The sequence below is a fragment of the Lacerta agilis genome, chromosome 6 (genome assembly GCF_009819535.1).
Source record: "Lacerta agilis isolate rLacAgi1 chromosome 6, rLacAgi1.pri, whole genome shotgun sequence".
NCBI classification, from domain to species: Eukaryota; Metazoa; Chordata; class Lepidosauria; order Squamata; family Lacertidae; genus Lacerta; species Lacerta agilis.
The window spans coordinates 68,917,957-68,936,177 of record NC_046317.1 but is presented as its reverse complement, the minus strand read 5'-3'; positions in this window follow the sequence as shown (position 1 = coordinate 68,936,177).

Below are 18,221 nucleotides of genomic sequence, written 5' to 3'. Positions count from 1 at the left end.
CTTGAGCTTTCCTTGTTCTTCTACTAGTTGTTTATATGTTGGCCAATTTGTCCTAGTGTTTAATTTTTTGATAGCAAGAGCTTCCACCGGCGATATCCACCAAGGTTTTGGGGTTCTGCGTACCTTCTATATTTATTCCAGACATTATATAATGCTCCTCTCAAAATATGAGTTGTGAATTTCTTATTTACTTTGACTTTTTCAGAATTCAGGTACGCATGAACTGTTGTACCATACTTGAGTCTGTGTTCCACACTTCTATTTTCTCCTCCCTTCATGGAGGCAGAACTGTGAAATCCAGAAAGTCTACCAACTTCCTTCTTGCTGGAAAAAAAAATTCTGGGAAATACAGACTAGATTACATCTAGATTCCATGCCAGATCAAGTCATTTGACCTCCAAAGCTTGCTATGGCTCAGTTCTTTTGTCACTGCCATATTGTACCCTTACTTGGAAGTAAACTCCATTGAATACAATGGACTGTATTTCTTTGTTAAAATGTGCAGGATTGCACGGTGTGATTGTTGATGGACACACTTCCCTTTGTTGAAGAACCACATGCCAAATAGCGATATTTGAGTCTTGACTTGCTTATTCTTTAGTTCCATGATTCTTTAGTTTGATAACTAAAAAAGGACACTGTTCAATTACATGTTCATCTAAAGACCATCTAAAAGTGTGACGAGCTCTAGTGAACACCACAATTTTTGTTTTGTCATAGTTTATCTTTAGTGAGTTATGGGAACAGTAGGCTGTGATCCCCTCCAACATGCTGCGTAAGCCTCTTCGGGTGAGTGCCATTAAAGCCATGTCATCGGCATATAACAATATATTCAGACGTTTGCCTTCGAGGGCTGGAGCCGATGACTTGTACTTTGCCATGTGCTGGACAATGTCGTTTATATAAAAGTTAAAAAGAAATGGGGCTAGCAGGCATCCCTGTTTGACCCCTTTCCCCAATGGCAGAGGGTTAGTAAGATTTCCCCATGGCCCAGTTCTGATTTTAACTATGGTATCTGTGTGTAGCGATATTTGAGTCTTGACTTGCTTATTCTTTAGTTCCATGATTCTTTAGTTCGATAACTGGTAAGCCAGATGGCCGTGTTCAGGAGACTTTGTGCATCATCTTCTAATACACGCCAGAACTGAACAATGCTGAGTAGAGATATTTCGTAAACACTGCAAATGGAGTTAGCCTACACAACTTGGGTTGTCATTCATTGTAAATCTCCAAGCTTTTGCTTTTACTATGGGATTACTAGAATTATTCCTATCACTTTTCTTCATTCCATCACTTTGTCCCTACCTTTCTTTAGCCTGGCGGAGGATTTCCTTACCACTTTCCAGAGTAATAGAAGTGTCCAGGGGGAGCAGATGTGAAATGAAAGAGAAATTTCATATTTAATCAATGGCACTTTCCTGTCTGAGCCTTTACTAAAAAGCTCCATGGAATGTTCTTATTTCTTTTTTTACTTATGTCCTCTCTCAGGACAGACAAGCACTTCCTGTTGTTACTTCAGAGCAATGAAAATGCTATAAAACAGCCTGCAGCAAGCATGCTGCCTGTTATCTTTTAATGCTTTCTCTGGGGTGCAGGATGTTGGTACATTTTTCAAATAAGAATCCCTACTGTGTCAGGCTCCGTCAAGAGTTGGTGTGTGTATATGACAAGATAACCTGTGTGTTAGCGTTCAGCACACAATAAATGTTCCTGCGTTAGGTATTCCTACAAAATGTCCCTAAAGTCTTCTGTGTGTGAGAAATATTTTAGCAAAGGTGTGCTCTGGGTGGTTGCTGACAAGGCTATGATGGCGATGAAATGCTCTTTATCTTGCCACCTCGTCTGTCTCATACCCAAGTGTAGCTAGTTTTTAAGTGCTATGCTTTAGTATTAATATAAGTTAACATTCATGGTCTGCAAAGCCCTGAGTTTCTGTCCCTTCATGTGTACAAAAGTAGTCACAGAAATCGGATATAAGAAGGCAAGTCTAACTTAATCCAGGATGACTCCCCTCTATAATTACACATAACAGCCTTGTTCAGATGTAAACCTGAGGCTTAGTTTTTAAGCCATAATTTCTCATTAGATACCCATAACTGCTCACCTACTCTCCTGCATGGCTGGGAGGAAAAGCTTTACCTAACTCCACCACTTTTGTCATCTGGGGTCACATGTAACACCCCAACTGTGCTGGCCCCGGGGGTTTGTCCGTGAAGCAAGGTCTAAGTCCAGTCCTGGGTCTAGGGGTCCAAAAATGTCAGTCCGGCGGGGAGCGAGGCAGGGAGCAGGTCAAGGTCCAAGGCAGGTGCAGGCATGAGGTTGTGAGTCAAACATACGTTCGCAGCTAAGTTGCTCACGCAACTTGGGCTGGGGCTGGCTGGCTTTTATCTGGCCCTATGCTTAGGGCGGCCCCGATCCTCTGGAGGCGAGCACTCCTCCTGTAAGCACTTAGCTCTCTTCGCCTCTCTGCCCTGAGCCTCTGCAGCTCAGGAGAGGCTGGTGGGTTACTGGACCCAGGGGCCGCCTCAGCTTCCTCTGATGAGGCTGGGAGTGGAGCACCTGCAGGCAATGGGTCCTCCCCCCCATCAGGAACCAGAGCAGACTCTGCTGATGCCTGCACCTGGGGATCCAGCACAGGTAGGGATCCTTCAGGCTCAAGCCCTAGCCCTGGCTCTGCTGGTTCTGGAGGCGGGGAATCCTGTGCAGGCTGGGATCCCTCAGGTTCAGCATCTGAGTGACTCCCAGGCCATCACATCAACTATAATTTGTTTTTGTGTCTGACCCAGGGCAAACTGTCGCTAGCAGTAACTAAGGTTTGTGTGAACAAGTCAACGTCAAACCACAGTTTAAAATCCTGGCTTGTTTGGATAAACCGTAATTAAGGCACATGTCACAGTTAAGCCACAGTGACAAAATGTGCTTAGCAGAAAACAGGACTAAATGCTTCCATTTTAGACTCGAGGCTTGATGGTTATATGAGGGGGTTCTCTGGCTCACTCAGCTGAGTGGGCCCCTGTGCTAGCATTCTGACCTGATGGCACCACTGCCACCAAGATACGGCAAAGGCTTGGCCGCATGCTTGTATGCAGAGTGTCTGTTTGCATGCTCTTGCTGCACACCTTCAGTTTGCCCCTTCAGTGGCTCAGCAGTTCCTGCTTGTGTGGTATTTCCAGTCCTAATCCTTGCAGGCACTGAACAACCAAGAAGTCAGAAGGAGGATCCAGCCATTCCCAATGTCCTACAGCCAGTGAGCAGGGGCTTGACAAAGTAAAACGCCAAGCCTTAAGACCTGCAAACACTATTGGAAAGGGTTTTCCCCCATAGTGTGTGATCACAGTTGGGACTTTTTGTAGAAAAATTATTCTAAGACCCCTTGACTTTTTTAAAAAGAAAAAAAAGTTTAACAGAAAGTGGAGAAGATGGATGTTTGTATGGACCGAAGGTTTTTAATAAACTTTTTTTAATGTAACTGGCAGATGGAAAATAGGAAGAAGATCTTTTGTATCTTTTGCTAATTGGTTTTCTTATTCTTTCTTTTTCTTTCCTTTCTTTATTTCTATTGCCCTTTCCTTCCTTCCTTCAGTTCGTATCTTTGGTAGTTGTAATCTTACTGTATTATGGGAAACATTTAATAAAAAATCTTAAAGCCCAAAGAAAAGGGTATTTTTCAATAGTTTAGGGGTCAGAGAGCCTTGTGGATATGAATATTGTCTTGTCTTACAGATTAGATCCATGAAGCCTCTTATGGACACTTTTATTATCAATATAATTTGTATTCTTCCTTCTGCCAAAATAACAATAATTATAATCACCACAATCATAATATAAAACATCAAGGTGGCGCACAAACCTGCCTTCTCCTGAGTGAAAGGACTCAAAAAGGCATGCATATAGAGTTCAATCAGTGGTGGGGTTGAAGCTGAATGACCAGGGCTGAACTTTGAGATGCATATTGAAAGGGGGAGGTCAAGGACCGCAATGTCTGAGTGTGGGCAGGTAATGCAGCAGCCCTATGCATGCCTGAGAGTAAGCCTCAGCTGTGGTCCAACACTGAAGGCAGCAGCCTGGGGAAGATTGATATAGCCAGTGCCTAGATGGAATTATTATTGTTGTTTGTTTGTTTGTTTGTTCGTTCGTTCGTTCGTTCATTCATTCATTCCCTGCCCATCTGGCTGGGTTTCACCAGCCACTCTGGGCGGCTCCCAACAGAACACTAAAAACAGTATAAAACTTCAAACATTACAAACTTCCCTAAACAGGGCTGCCTAGAAACTATACAGCACATAGAGTTCTAGGATGGAAGCTAAGTGGCGAACGCAGCTGGCATAAACAATCCCATCATAAAGGAACCCTGTTGTTCAGTCGTGTCCGACTCTTTGTGACCCCATGGACCAGAGCACGCCAGGCCTGCCTGTCTTTCACTGCCTCCCTAATATGGGGCAATTTTCTTCATACTACATTTTTGTTGCAATACGTTATTTCTGTCAATTTACCAAAATTGTTTGACGTGTTAATCTTGCATTTTTTATTAAAAAGGAAAACTACTTTTCACCTCACGATCCTGCCAATGTAAAGATAAGTCAGGTGGGTTTAGGGTTCTCTCCCCCCCCCCCGTCCCCATAATGAAAATGCTCCTCTGTCACAGTGATGTGATGACATCTCACAGTTAGGGAAGTGTGAAGAAGTGGGGAACGGGGGGGGGGGCATTCATTTTTATTTTCCCTGTCAGATTTTGAATCAATCAACTTTTGTCAGACATGCAATTGGACGGAAATGTAAATTGCTAATTTTACTTCCTCTTGCATGAAGCCTTCCAAGTGATTTACAGCTTTAACCACCAGACAAAGTCTTATTTTTTCCATCTGACTTTTTCTTAACAATTTATTCCTGTTTTGCTCTGAGAGCATACGAAGAGCCTACTGGATCAAGCCGAGTCCACCATCCTGTTCTCACAGTGGCCAACCAGAGATGCATGTGGGAAACTCACAAACAGGATCTGAACACAAGAGTGTGTCCTCTCCTTTGAGCCATAGCGTGGCATTTGAATTATGCTAACTAGATGAGTTGGCAGAACTCTACGATCAAATATTCTGTTTTTTAATGCTATTGTTTTATTTGCTTGCTTGCTTGCCCAAACAGCTGCTATGAATTTTTTTAATAAACAATTTTGCAAGTGGTTGTTGTGGCAAGGAGGTGTAATTTAGGTTCTCTTGATTTTTTATTTTTTTTAATTGCCCCTTTCTGTCAAAACTGCTATTAGCCCCATTAGAAGATACTTATATGTACACAATGTCTATCTCTCTTGGTTTGATGTGACAGCTAGAAATGGGGTGGGGGGTGATCAGGAAAATGGCCCTGGAAGGAAAGAGTTAAGCACCTATTCCCCCCAGAGCCATGAGATTCCTGCGTTGCATGGGGTTAGACTAGGTGACCCTCGGGATCCCTTCCAGTTTTACAATTCTAGGATGCTATGATCCTGTTAACTTGTGCTGACAGCCCCCCACCCTCCAGCACACACACAACTGGAGATGGAAGATGGGATTACAGGTCTCCTTTGTCTCATCTGATAAACTCCTGAGTCCATCTGTTCAGCACTTAGGTATGCTTTACTTAGAACTATATTCCACTGAATTCCAGCAGTAGGGCTGGGATTAATGTTGCCCTGCCTAAACCATTTACCTGTCCATTGTTACCATTTCCAGGCACATTCTCTTACGCCTTATTTTCTCACTGTATGCAGTAACAGCCAATCCAAGTGTACTATTCAAATCCTGAAAAATTGTACAATCTTGTTGTTCAGTCGTTCAGTCGTGTCCGACTCTTCGTGACCCCATGGACCAGAGCACGCCAAGCACGCCTATCCTTCACTGCCTCTCGCAGTTTGGCCAAACTCATGTTAGTAGCTTAAAAAGAATCTTAAAAAGAAGCAATTGTGGAGTAGCAGATACTAATCTTGAAGCCGTCAACATATGCATTTAAAAGCTCATTTAAAATAGGTCCTTTGCATTAAAAGCACTATACATTTTAGCCTTCTCTAATTTTAATTTGGGGTGTAAGCATTTTACCTTGCCTCTTGTTGATCCTTGTTCTTTTTCTCTTTTATTGATAATTAACACTAGCCCTTTTCAGCCTTTAGGACAATTAAAGCTAGCCTTTGCTCTTTCCTACAGATGAGGGTTTCGTTTTGTTTTTTATTCGGAAATTAGTTAACAGAGCATGCCTAGGGGATCTTCCACCCAAGATCATCCTATGACATAATTAGTGTGTTGTTGACCACAGAGACCTCATTAAGAATTGGTAAAGGAGTCACGCGGCAGTTACCTAGAGTATTTCTAAACGGGATAGCTTGGTCAATATGGGAAGCTGATATATGTTCAAATTCCCAAAATGATGGTTTTGGATTTCTCTGCTGCGTGCGCCTCTCCTTGTCCCTGCAGGGGGACTGAATGATTAATTTGCACGGACGGTTTTGCATAAATATGAGCTGCAAAGACTGGCAGCGGGGCTCAGGAGCTTGCAGAAATAGGTCGCCCCACCGAGGCATTGCTATCCAGGTGCCAGGGCTGAGCATGCTGGCTTCCCAGTGGAGCTTATCTCCAGCTTCCAGTGGCGTTCATCAACTTCAGCTTGAAGGGCTTTGTGGCCCCCTGGGGCTTGGGAACAAAGAGTCTGCACTCGCTTGTGTCACAGAATCTTCCCAAGTTGAATGGGCGACTGACATCTCTGAAATTTCTCTAGGCAAGGGGGGGGGGAAGGAACAGAGGTGCCTCGGATGGAGGGTTAATTTATAGCAGCCGAGGACTCTCATCTGAATGTGACAGCTGTTTCAATAGGCCAATTTAAGCACACAAAAATTAAAAGGTACTTTCGCAGCAATTATTTTAAATGCTGAATGAGCTGGCAGTCCCTGTCTCAAATGTGAGGAAAGCTTTTTGTGTGTGTGTGTGTGTGTGTGTGTGTGTGTTTTAAACCAGCCTTCCACATACCTTAACATCCTTGGAGATCTGCTTAAACATTTAATATTTTCACACAATAAAGTGTGCTCGGGTCTTCAAAGCGCCCGCATGCTGCATAATACGGAGAAGAGGTCTGGCATTGAAACAGCTAATGACCACCAGAGCCAACTTACTGTATTTTGGTTTTGTCCCCTCTCAAGTTCTGGGAGGGCAGTACTGAGATGAAGCTGCCACCCCCTGGAGTGGCTTTAAATAAGAAGGCAGGAACATGGGGGCTGGCTAAGGACAAAATGTCTAGATAGGCTAGCTGAGATATAGATAGATAGATAGTAGATAGATGATAGAATTATCATTGATTTACCACAGCAATTCATCACAGAAGGTATTCTGCCAGAGGAAATGGAGTGATTTGGTGATGGGCTCCCCTGTTGCTCATTGCAGTGTCAGTCTTTCACTACCAGTAAACTTTCCAGCCACCTTCTTTCTAAGCATTAATTGCAAGAAGTCTGTCTTTTCAACAATTGTTTCCTCACTGGTGCCAGAATGGCCTTATGAAGGATCCAGCAACAGGAAATTGCTTGTTACCATGGTGACAGGCACCAATTGGTGTGTGTGTGTGTGTGTGTGTGTGTGGTCAAAGTCATGGACACAATAATAGCTAAAGTAGCACCTCTTCCACTTTCTGTGTCTGAAAGGTTGAAAGTCTGTATTTATTGGAATATGTGTGCCTCTTTCAGATGCAAGTTAGAGAGGCAGATGACAGCTAAGCCCATTTGTTTTTGCTTCCCCACCACTCTTTAAAAGCAAAAGCTTGCGGTAGGTAGGGAGGTAGATGGAAACAAATTTGATTAAATGGGGAGGAAGAAAAGGAAATGAAGCTATTTATCTCATGTTGGACATTTTGAAGACAACGGGTCAAGGGCAAGGTGCTGTTTTCAATCGAAAGAACAAAATATGACAATAATGTACAGTTTCTAACTGCCTGATTGAGTGACACCTTCTCCCATCCATATACCCCTAAGGGGATTTAACCCAACTCTGAAGTAATACTTTGTCATTTTGTGTTCTTCATAAAGAAGCTTCGCACATTTAAAAGCAGCAGGTCAGAAGCACTAATGAACAAAAGGTACATTTGGTTTTGAAACGATAAGTCTCCGGTAATGTGTAAGTGCTTGTGAATTGGGTGATGCTAAAGCATATATTTCTAAAACAGATGTGCTGATAAAACATTGGGGTGTTTTTTTTAATTGCTGCTCCTGAGATTATTTTTAACTAGTCCATGGCAAATGAGCTGGCCTGTTCTTTGGCTGCTGAGTTAAAAGGCATAATTCTTTTTGCATTTCTGATACATTTCAACACAAAAAAACAACAAAAACAAAAAAACCTGAAAGTAAAAGGAAAAAGGAAATTACAAGATTATTTTTCTTCTTTGGAATTGCCGCCATACAGGTTTTTAACTAACGTACTCAAGGAGAAAGTCCTAGGTTAAATTCCTAAGCTGGACTGGTAAAACACACCCATCTGAAACCCTGGAGGACTGCAGCCAGTCAGAGACAGACCCTCCAAGTGTCCCTATTTTCCAGGGACGGTCCCAGATTCGTAGCTGTCAACCTTCCCTTTTTTTGCTGGAAATTCCCATATTATAGCATTGGGGAAAAAGGGAAAAGGTTGACAGCTATGCCCAGATTTACAGAATCCACCCCAGTTTCTGCTTTGAACCTGGAATGTCCCGCTTTTCCTTAGGATGTCCCTATTTTCGTCAGATAAATGTTGGAGGGGATGAGACAATACTGAGCTAGATAGACCAATGACTTGAGTTTGTGTAAGGAAGCCTCCTGTGATCCAATTTTTCTCCCTCTCCTCTATCTCATTGCTAGCCAAATCACCATTTCAAATCTGCATATATTTAAAAGAGGACATAAGGCTAATGGGGAGACACCTTTTTCTTTCCTCAACTCTGTTTCCCTGTAGCAGCAAACAGAGCAGTTTTGGACATTAATGAGAGTCTGGCTTATCCTCGCTTCTCACTTCTTGGTGGGAATTGATGTGACTAGCAGAGCCCCAGCATGCACCCATACAGGTAGAAACTGAGCTTGGCTCTGAAAAATGGGTTCTGAATTCAGACTATATTAATTTGCTGCAGTGAACATATTGATAGTGATTAAAGAGCCAGAACCACAACAAAAAAGAGTACATTTAAAATGTATTTAAAAAATAACAACTGACAAATGATAAAAAAAATCATAAATATTCATTTGCGCAACAAACAGTAAATGATGCAGAAGTGCTAAAACAGTAAATTTTATAAGAAATGATTACACGAATAAATATTGGTATTGGCACCATTACAGTGGGGGTTTCCGGTTATATGGACTCTGTTCTGAAACCATATGCCATCAGTGCTCCCAGCTACGTACGTGACACCACAGATTTTCTGAGAAAAATACAATCTTTGAATAACCTTCCTAACAATACTATTCTAGTCACTATGGATGTGGAATCTCTGTATACCAACATCTCACACAACGATGGTTTACAAGCTATAAGGAACACCATTTCAGATAAAACCACAGCGGACTTTGCTACCAAACTCTGTCATTTTGTCCTTACCCACAACAACTTCAAATTTGGTGAGGATCTGTTCCTTCAGATCAGCGGCACAGCAATGGGCACCCGCATGGCCCCACAGTATGCCAACATCTTCATGGCAGATTTAGAACAACGTTTCCTAAACTCCTACCCACTCAAACCTCTCTTGTACCTGCGTTACATTGACGATATTTTTATTATCTGGACACATGGCCAACAGACCCTGGACACCTTCCACCAGACATTCAATGACTTTCACCCCACCATCAACCTAACAATGAACCAATCTATGCAAGAAATACACTTTTTGGACACTACTATAAAAATACAGGATGGACACATAGACACCACCTTATACCGTAAACCAACTGACCGACAAACATATCTACATGCTTCTAGCTACCATCCCAAACACACCAAACAATCCATAGTATATAGCCAGGCCCTACGTTACAGCCGCATCTGTTCCAACTCTACAGACAGAGACTCTCACCTAAGAGATCTACAGCAAACCTTTTTAGAACTAAAATATCCACCTGATGAAGTTAAACAACAGATCAACAGAGCCAGACTGATACCCAGAGAGAACTTGCTGCAAGACAGACCCAAAAAAGAAAATAACTGAACACCACTAGTAATCACATACAACTCCCAAATTAAAACAGTACAACGCATCATCAGAGATCTACAACCTCTTCTAGACAATGACAGTTCTCTTTCTCAAGCTCTGGGAGGAAGACCCTACATCGCCTACAGACAGCCACCCAATCTCAAACAGCTCCTCACCCACAATAATACTACAACAGGACTCAACATGGACACTGGTACCAGAGCCTGCAATAAACCCAGATGCCAACTTTGCTGCCACATAAACCCGGACAACACCATTACTGGTCCCAACAACATCAAACATACCATCTCAGGACTATTTAATTGCTCATCTTCCAACATTGTGTATGCAATCAAATGCCAACAGTGCCCTTCAGCTCTCTATATTGGACAAACAGGCCAAACCCTACGCCAAAGGATAAATGGACATAAATCTGATATCAGGAATCACAAGACAGAGAAACCAGTAGGAGAACACTTCAATCTCCCAGGACATTCTATAAAAGATCTCAAAGTAGCTGTCTTAATACAAAGAAATTTCAGAAATAGACTGGAAAGAGAAGTGGCTGAATTACAACTAATCACCAAACTTAAAACCACGGAGAAACCTGGTCTGAACAAAGACATTGGATTTTTATCTCATTATACATAACAAAGCTATCTTTAGCCATCTCACCACTTGCCTTTCCCTGCAAGACTAATTACAGCCGTTTAGAGTCATCAACAGGTTTTCCACACCTATCAGCTGATCACCCATTCCCACCACCCTTCTGAGTAATACCCCTCCCCACTCCCTCACTATATTTAAGGATCTGGTGACTTCTGTTTCAGTGTATCTGAAGAAGTGTGCATGCACACGAAAGCTCATACCAGGAACAAACTCAGTTGGTCTCTAAGGTGCTACTAGAAAGAATTTTCGATTTTGTTACGAATAAATGAAGCAGTTACAATGAGGCTACTACAAGCACCATGTGGAAGAAATATAGAGCTATTTGCATTAGCTGCTAAAAGGTATAACAAGAAATTATAAGTGAAAAATGAAATCTCAAGAAAGCAATTATTTTCCTCCTTCCAATCCAGCTAATGCAAAAAGCAAAGAAGGTTTTGCTGTATTAGGAAGGCATCGTAATACAATATAGTAAAAGTAAGATTTTAAAGTATGAGATACAACTGGGGCTTTGTGAGTTCAAGGGTCCATATTGTTGCACTTTGCCCCAGTCTCCAAGCTGTGCGAAATTCCAGGGATTCCAAGCGTTTACCCAGGGTTCGTGTTTTGGAATGAGGTACAACAGACTGTAAATATGTGAATAAATCATATTTCTTAAAGCTACGACAGTCTCCACCGCATCTTCAATTCTCCAAAGGAGCCCAATGCCTGGGTGAGTGCCTGGAATCTTGCTTCCGCTTGGCAGAGTGGGGGCGGCTCCCAACTTTTGTAACCGTATGAAGCAGCTTCCTGCATTCCAGATCTGAAAAAAAATATTGAGCTACTATCCTCTGTGTAGTTTCTTGGTTGGCTCACAAAGTGATTAATTTGTTTAATTTTAATTTTTGCACAAAATGTCGCGCGTGCACCCCCTTTTAAATTTGAACCGGCACTTTAAAATTTAAAGATGGATTGTGAAAGCTGCTCAGTGTCCATGTTACTGACATTTAAAATGCTTTCTATTTGCAATCCAATGGGGACCTCTTAAACACAAATCCCCCCTTTGGTGTACTCTCAGCTCTGACTTTTAATAGCTTTATTTCATTCCTGCGTGGCCCCGCGTGCATCACATTAACGGGAAGATGCTCTTGCTAAACAGATTTATTCATTTATCCAGTTCATTTTCTTAAGTTTAGTTACTATTATGGCATGTTTCCCAGGAGGCTTTAATTCACTTTACCTAACAAGGAGGCTGTGTGTGTGTGTGTGTGTGTGTGTAAGTAAATGTAATGAGGAGTCTGCTGTATTGCGGCAATTGTCCAAGAGGCTGTGCCAGTTTTTCTCTTCCCTTTCTAAGGCATTCTCTATGGGGTGGATCATGTAAACAGCAAGACACTGAGAAGTCCCCATGTAAACAAAAATACTTCCAAAGAGAGCTGAAGTTATAGGAAGGGGATGTGAATGAAATAGCAAATGCAGAGATAGCTTTATGAAATGGCCATAAATGTTTTCATCTCCTCAAAAGTAGGAGTGTTGACTGCCTGATATTGGTATCCTAGAACTCCTTTCATTCTTGGTCATTGGCCATGCTGGCTGGGACTGATGGGAGAGTTGGAATGCAACAACTTCTGGAAGTCCCTTTTGCCGCTGTCGAGATATTATAAGCAGTGGAGGCTGCTGCCCCCTGGGGCTGTTAGAAGGGAAGGCGAGGAGGCCAGAAGCAGTGAGATCAGAGCCAGGACCGGCCCACCCATGAGGTGGGCTGAAGCGGCAGCCTTGGGCGCCAGAATCCCACAAGGTGGTGCCCTCATGAGTGCCCTGCCCACCCCTGCCAGGGTTGTGCAGCAGCTTCTTCCAGTGAGATCTTGTGAGCTCTCGTGGAGCTGGTGTGAGCTATTGTGGGAGTTCTGCAAGATCTTGCGAGAGTTATGTGAAGCCGAGCTACCACTGCTGCACAGCCCCCGTAAGCAAGGCTTCCGCCAGGGATGGGGTGCTACAGCTTCCCTTTTCACCTCAGGTGATGAAACAGCTCCTGGAGCCAATGATAAGTGGAGCCAACTAATTCTGTTTTTGTCCCTGTCCTCCTCCCTGCTGAATCAAAAGCAACACTAAGGAGAAGGCAGGAAGGAAGCTGGCAGCCAGAGCCACCCATTAAACTGTTTTTAAGTAAGGAAGCAAGCAGATGAAGGCTGGCTGAGGGCACACTGAGCTTGGTGGGCAGTGCCCCATTTGCCCCAATGGACCACTAATTATATGTGAGGTTCTGCTACCCTGGTAAGTAAGTAAATAAATAAACGTGACCTACATTATTTAAGTGTAAATGCAGGCTGAACCAATTACAGGATGGAATTTCAAAGGATGACCTATAAAAAATCTCCCAGCCTGATCCGTCAAACTGAAAGGCTATTAACTGACTGTGAAAAAATGTGTTTCACAGACATCCTGTGGGAAACAGTGGCTGTATATAAGATTTTTAGATTTCATGCAAGCTTAATCCAGACAAGACAGAAGTACTTCCATATCCCTGGGAAAGGGAAGTAGTCCGTTTCAAACAGGGTTGCAACAGGTTCAACAGCAAATGCATTTCAATCTATAAGGAAAGGTTGTAGCATTTGGGACTTTTAAAGAAGAGTAAGAGGTGACATGATAGACGTTTCTATAATTAGGCATGATGGCATAGAGGAAGTGGATAGAGAAAAGTTTTTCTCCTTCTCTTATAACCTTAAAAATAAATAAAAAGAAATTCTCCACTGTCACTTGGTACAGGTCAGACCAAATGGTACACACAGCTATGATCTTCACCTCCTCAATCCTGCTTGTGCCCCTCTCAGCATCTGACCCCTGATTCAGTTGCCACGCTGCCTAATAGTGTGGCCAGGTCTGGAGAAGATCTCAAGCTACTTTGTCCTGCTTCGGAACTATCTTGCATTCTAGGAAGAATTCTCCCGGACTGCTCATATTTCTGGAATCTCACCCAGGGGGTGGTGAGGTGGGCCCCCGCCAGGGGTGCAGACAATGGGTGTGTGTGCAAAATCGCTTAAAAATATGTCCATAAATATAAATATTGATTATTGCCTCATAAGAAATGGTTTCCCCCTTGCTTTATTATTATTATTTTTTAAAAAAATACACAAATTAACACATAAGGAAAACAAGCAAAAAACAGAAAGAAAAATAAACAAAATAAACAGAAAATATAAGAAAGACAGTACTTAGTATATACATAATATACAAAAAATTAACTATACACATAAGACGCTTTCTCACCCCCCATCACCCTGTGTTGACTTCCAACCTCATCTTTATTGCAGTTTCTGTATCTTCATTTCTTTGTATACCTATATCTGTAATTACTCATTGTTCTATTTACCTTTTGAGCCCTTCATACATTGCTAGGAGATCAGCCCTTTCCACAGAATTCCCTAAACAGTCTTTAAATGCTTTCCAATCTTTCTCTATTTTCTGTTCCGCTATTCCCTTGGCTTCTCCTACCTTCCTTGCCAAATTTTGGTATGATAACAGTTTTGTTTGCCAATCTTCCATATTTGGTACCATTGTACTTTTCCAATTTTTTGCAGTCAGTAGCCTTGCAGCCGTAGTGACGTACATTAACAAACATCTATCTTTTCCCTTAATTTCTTCCCTTAACATTCCTAATAGAAAGATTTTGGGATCTTTCCTAAAGGAGTATTTGCCTATCTTTTTTAAATTATATATATATATATATATATTTCCCCCAGAATTTCTTTATTTCATTGCAGTTCCACCAAATATGCATAAATGTGCCCACTTCTTTGTTGCATCTCCAGCATGTGTTTTTGCTACCTCTATACATCTTTGCCAATTTCATCGGAGTCCAATACCATCTGTATTGCATTTTAAATATGTTTTCTTTCAGATCGTAATTTGGGGTGAACCTCATGTATCTTTAATCCACATTTTTTTCCATTTTTCCAGCATAATCGTTTTACCCAGATCTTGAGCCCATTTGATCATTGATTCTTTTATTTGTTCCTCCTTTGTATCCCAGTCCAATAGTAATTCATACTATTTTTTTATATACCGGTACCTACTTTTCCCTTCTATTAATATTTTTTCTAATTTTGAGGTTTCTTTTCCGAAGCCAATTTTGTTATCTTTTTGGAACCTTTCATTCATTTGAAAGTATTGAAGCCAGACCTTCAAATGTGGTTTGAATTGTAATCCTTTAACTTAAGTGTTCCTTCTACCTCCTCTAATAAAAATATGTAGGTTGGCCAATTTCCCTCCATGTTTACTCTTTTTACAGCTGTTATCTCTAATGGTGATATCCACCATGGTATCTTCACTTCTAATATTCCTTGATATTTTTTCCAAATCTTCTATATGGACTTCCTTATCATATTATTTGTGAAACTGCTATGAATCTTGAGTTTGTCATCTATCAGGTATTTATGCCATCCAAAACTTAATCCTGCTCCTTCGATATCTAACACTTCACTATCTTTTAGTTCCATCCACTCCTTTAACCACATCAAACCAGCTGCGTCATGGTACATTTCCAAATCAGATAATCCAAACCCACCTCTTTCCTTTTTGTCTATTAATATTTTATACTTTATTCTTGGCTTCTTGCCATTCCATGCAAACCTTGACAGGCCCCTCCTCCATTCCTTAAAGCATTTTGCCCCACCCAATATTGGTAAACTTTGGAAAAGAAAGATCATTTGTGGTAATACACACATTTTGATGACAGATATTCTTCCCAATAGCGAGATTTTAAATTTTGACCAATTTGCTAACTTTGTTTTTATCTCTTTCCACTTTTTTTCATAATTTTCCTGGTATAAATCAGTATTTTTTGTTGTTGTGTGAATCCCTAAATACTTTATTTTCTTTTTAATTTCAATTCCAGTTAACAATTCTAATTGCTCTTTCTGTTCCGCTTCCATATTTTTTGTTAAGATGCTTGTTTTTTTGAAATTAATTTTGAAGGCAGCCAATTTTCCAAATTCATTTATTGTCTTTAATGCATTGGGGATGCTATTCAATGGATAAGAAATGTTTTTAAATAGAGGGTGAATTGAATGGGTGGAGGAGGCGGAGTTGGAGGAGATGCGGAAAGAAGAGCTAATATGTCCATGGCTAGGGGGCGCAATCTGGACGGTTCTGCCAGGGGCGCAAGATCACCTAGCTATGGCTCTGATCTCACCCACCTTGAAATTTTGGGACAGCTCTACTGCCACCTGAAGGTACCAGCTGCAGCATTCAGAAGTGTGGGGAGCCCAGCAGAAGGCATGGAATGAGCACACTCTCCACGTATCAGAGCTTCTCGATGATTACACAGCAACTGCTCCCCACCACACATTTTCCTGGAGCTCCACACTGTTGCATAAACCAATAGCACCCTCTCTAAAAAGGCACGCACAGCTTTTCATTCCTAGCCCTGTATTTAATGATACAAGGCCACATTCTCCTTCATGGGCAGGGGAGGGACGCAAAGAAAAAGACTGTTGTTGATTCTATCTATTCAGGTCTGAATCATTCTGATTTATTGATCCAATAAGGAGGAAGCCAGGAGATATTTGCTGCTGTTGTGTACCTCTCTGCCCTCCCCCTGTGTCTTAATCTGCTCCATAAATGAATGAGATAGTGAATGAATCTAGGAGTAGATGGATGATGGCCTGGAGTGCCTTCAGTTTATCAAGGCAGTGCAGCACCTTCACTCCTTACCCATGAATTGGCTGGGGCTAGTTATCAATAAGTGCTTATTGTCAATTATTTCTTCTGTTGTAGCCCTTACACATTGCCAATAAAGAGCAAATGGAGGCCCTAGAAAGGACAAAGGACCTAAATTTGTATAGATGCATATTTAGAAATAAGTACTGTGGACAGAATTCAACTAAGCTGCTGTGTGAGTGGAATGAGGTTCACTCATGCAATGGAGGGTGGGTGGGTAGAGGCCCCAGAACAGGTTTGGGGGGATTGCAGGGGGCACACAGGGTGCAGAGTATGGCCATGCTGGTGGACCTTGCTCCACTCCTGCATGCCCCACTTTGGGCTATATTGAATCCCACCCTATAATTTAAATATAAATTTATTTAAATAATAAGCTTTTATGTATCACTGAATATTTTCAAAATATCTAAGAAATGCAAGACCTCTCACTACAACAGTAAAGGCCATGACTACAGTAGACATCTGCTCAATCTGCTGCCAGGTGCTAAGTGTGGATGGCACTGGTGGCTGGTGTCCACAGTCAAGTTGGAGGGTGTAAGGCAAGGGAGACCCACAATAGGTGGAGTCAGAGCCAATGGCAGACTGCGCTGAATACTTGTACAGTCATAACTTGGGTTGAGAACGTGATCTGTGCGGGAGGCATGTTCGCAACCCACAGTGTTCGCAACCCGTGGCGCTGTGTCTGCGCATGCATGTGACACAATTTGCCGAATGTGCGTGAAGTCATTTTGTGGTTTTTTGTGCATGCGCGAGCGCTGAAACCTGGAAGTAACCCGTTCCAGTACTTCCAGATTTGGCGTGGTCCACAACCTGAAAACCCGCAACCCGCAGCGTTCACAACCCGAGGTATGACTGTACATAGGAAGGCAAGCAAGTGGCGGATGGTTGAGCTCAGACTGGTGGGTCACTGCTGCATTTGCCTTAATGCTGCCTTGGGGAGCATTTGGCCCTCCAGGTATTGCTGTACAGTACTACAACTCCTGCCATCCCTGGTCATTGGCCCTGCTTGTCAGGGCTGGTGGGAGTTGTAGTTCAGCAACTTCTGGAGGGCTAAAGGTTTGCCACCCCTCTCTTAATCAATCAGCTTCCACTGACTGATGGGTACGGAATCATAGATTTGGAAGGGACTCCAGGGATCATCTAGTCCAAGCCTCTGCAATGCAGGAATCGCAGCTAAAGAAGGGATAGCCATCTAACCTGTTGTTTGAAAACCTCCAAGAGAAGGAGAGTCCCCAACCTGAACAGCTCTTACCATCAGAAAGTACTTCCTAACATTTAGTCAGGCTCTCCTTTCTTATAATTGGATTCCTTTGGCCAGTGTCTTACCTTCTGGATCAACAGAAAACAAGCTTGCTCCATCTTCCATGTGGCAGCGCTTCAGATACAGTGGTACCTCGGGTTACATACGCTTCAGGTTATATACACTTCAGGTTACAAACTCCGCTAACCCAGAAATAACGCTTCAGGTTAAGAAATTTGCTTCAGGATAAGAACAGAAATCGTGCTCCGGCGCAGCGGCAGCGGGAGGCCCCATTAGCTAAAGTGGTGCTTCAGGTTAAGAACAGTTTCAGGTTAAGAACAGACCTCCAGAACGAATTAAGTACGTAACCAGAGGTACCACTGTATTTGACGAGGCCTATTATGTCACCTCTTAAGTCCCCTCTTCTCCAGACTGAACATACCCAGCTCCCCCCACTGTTCCT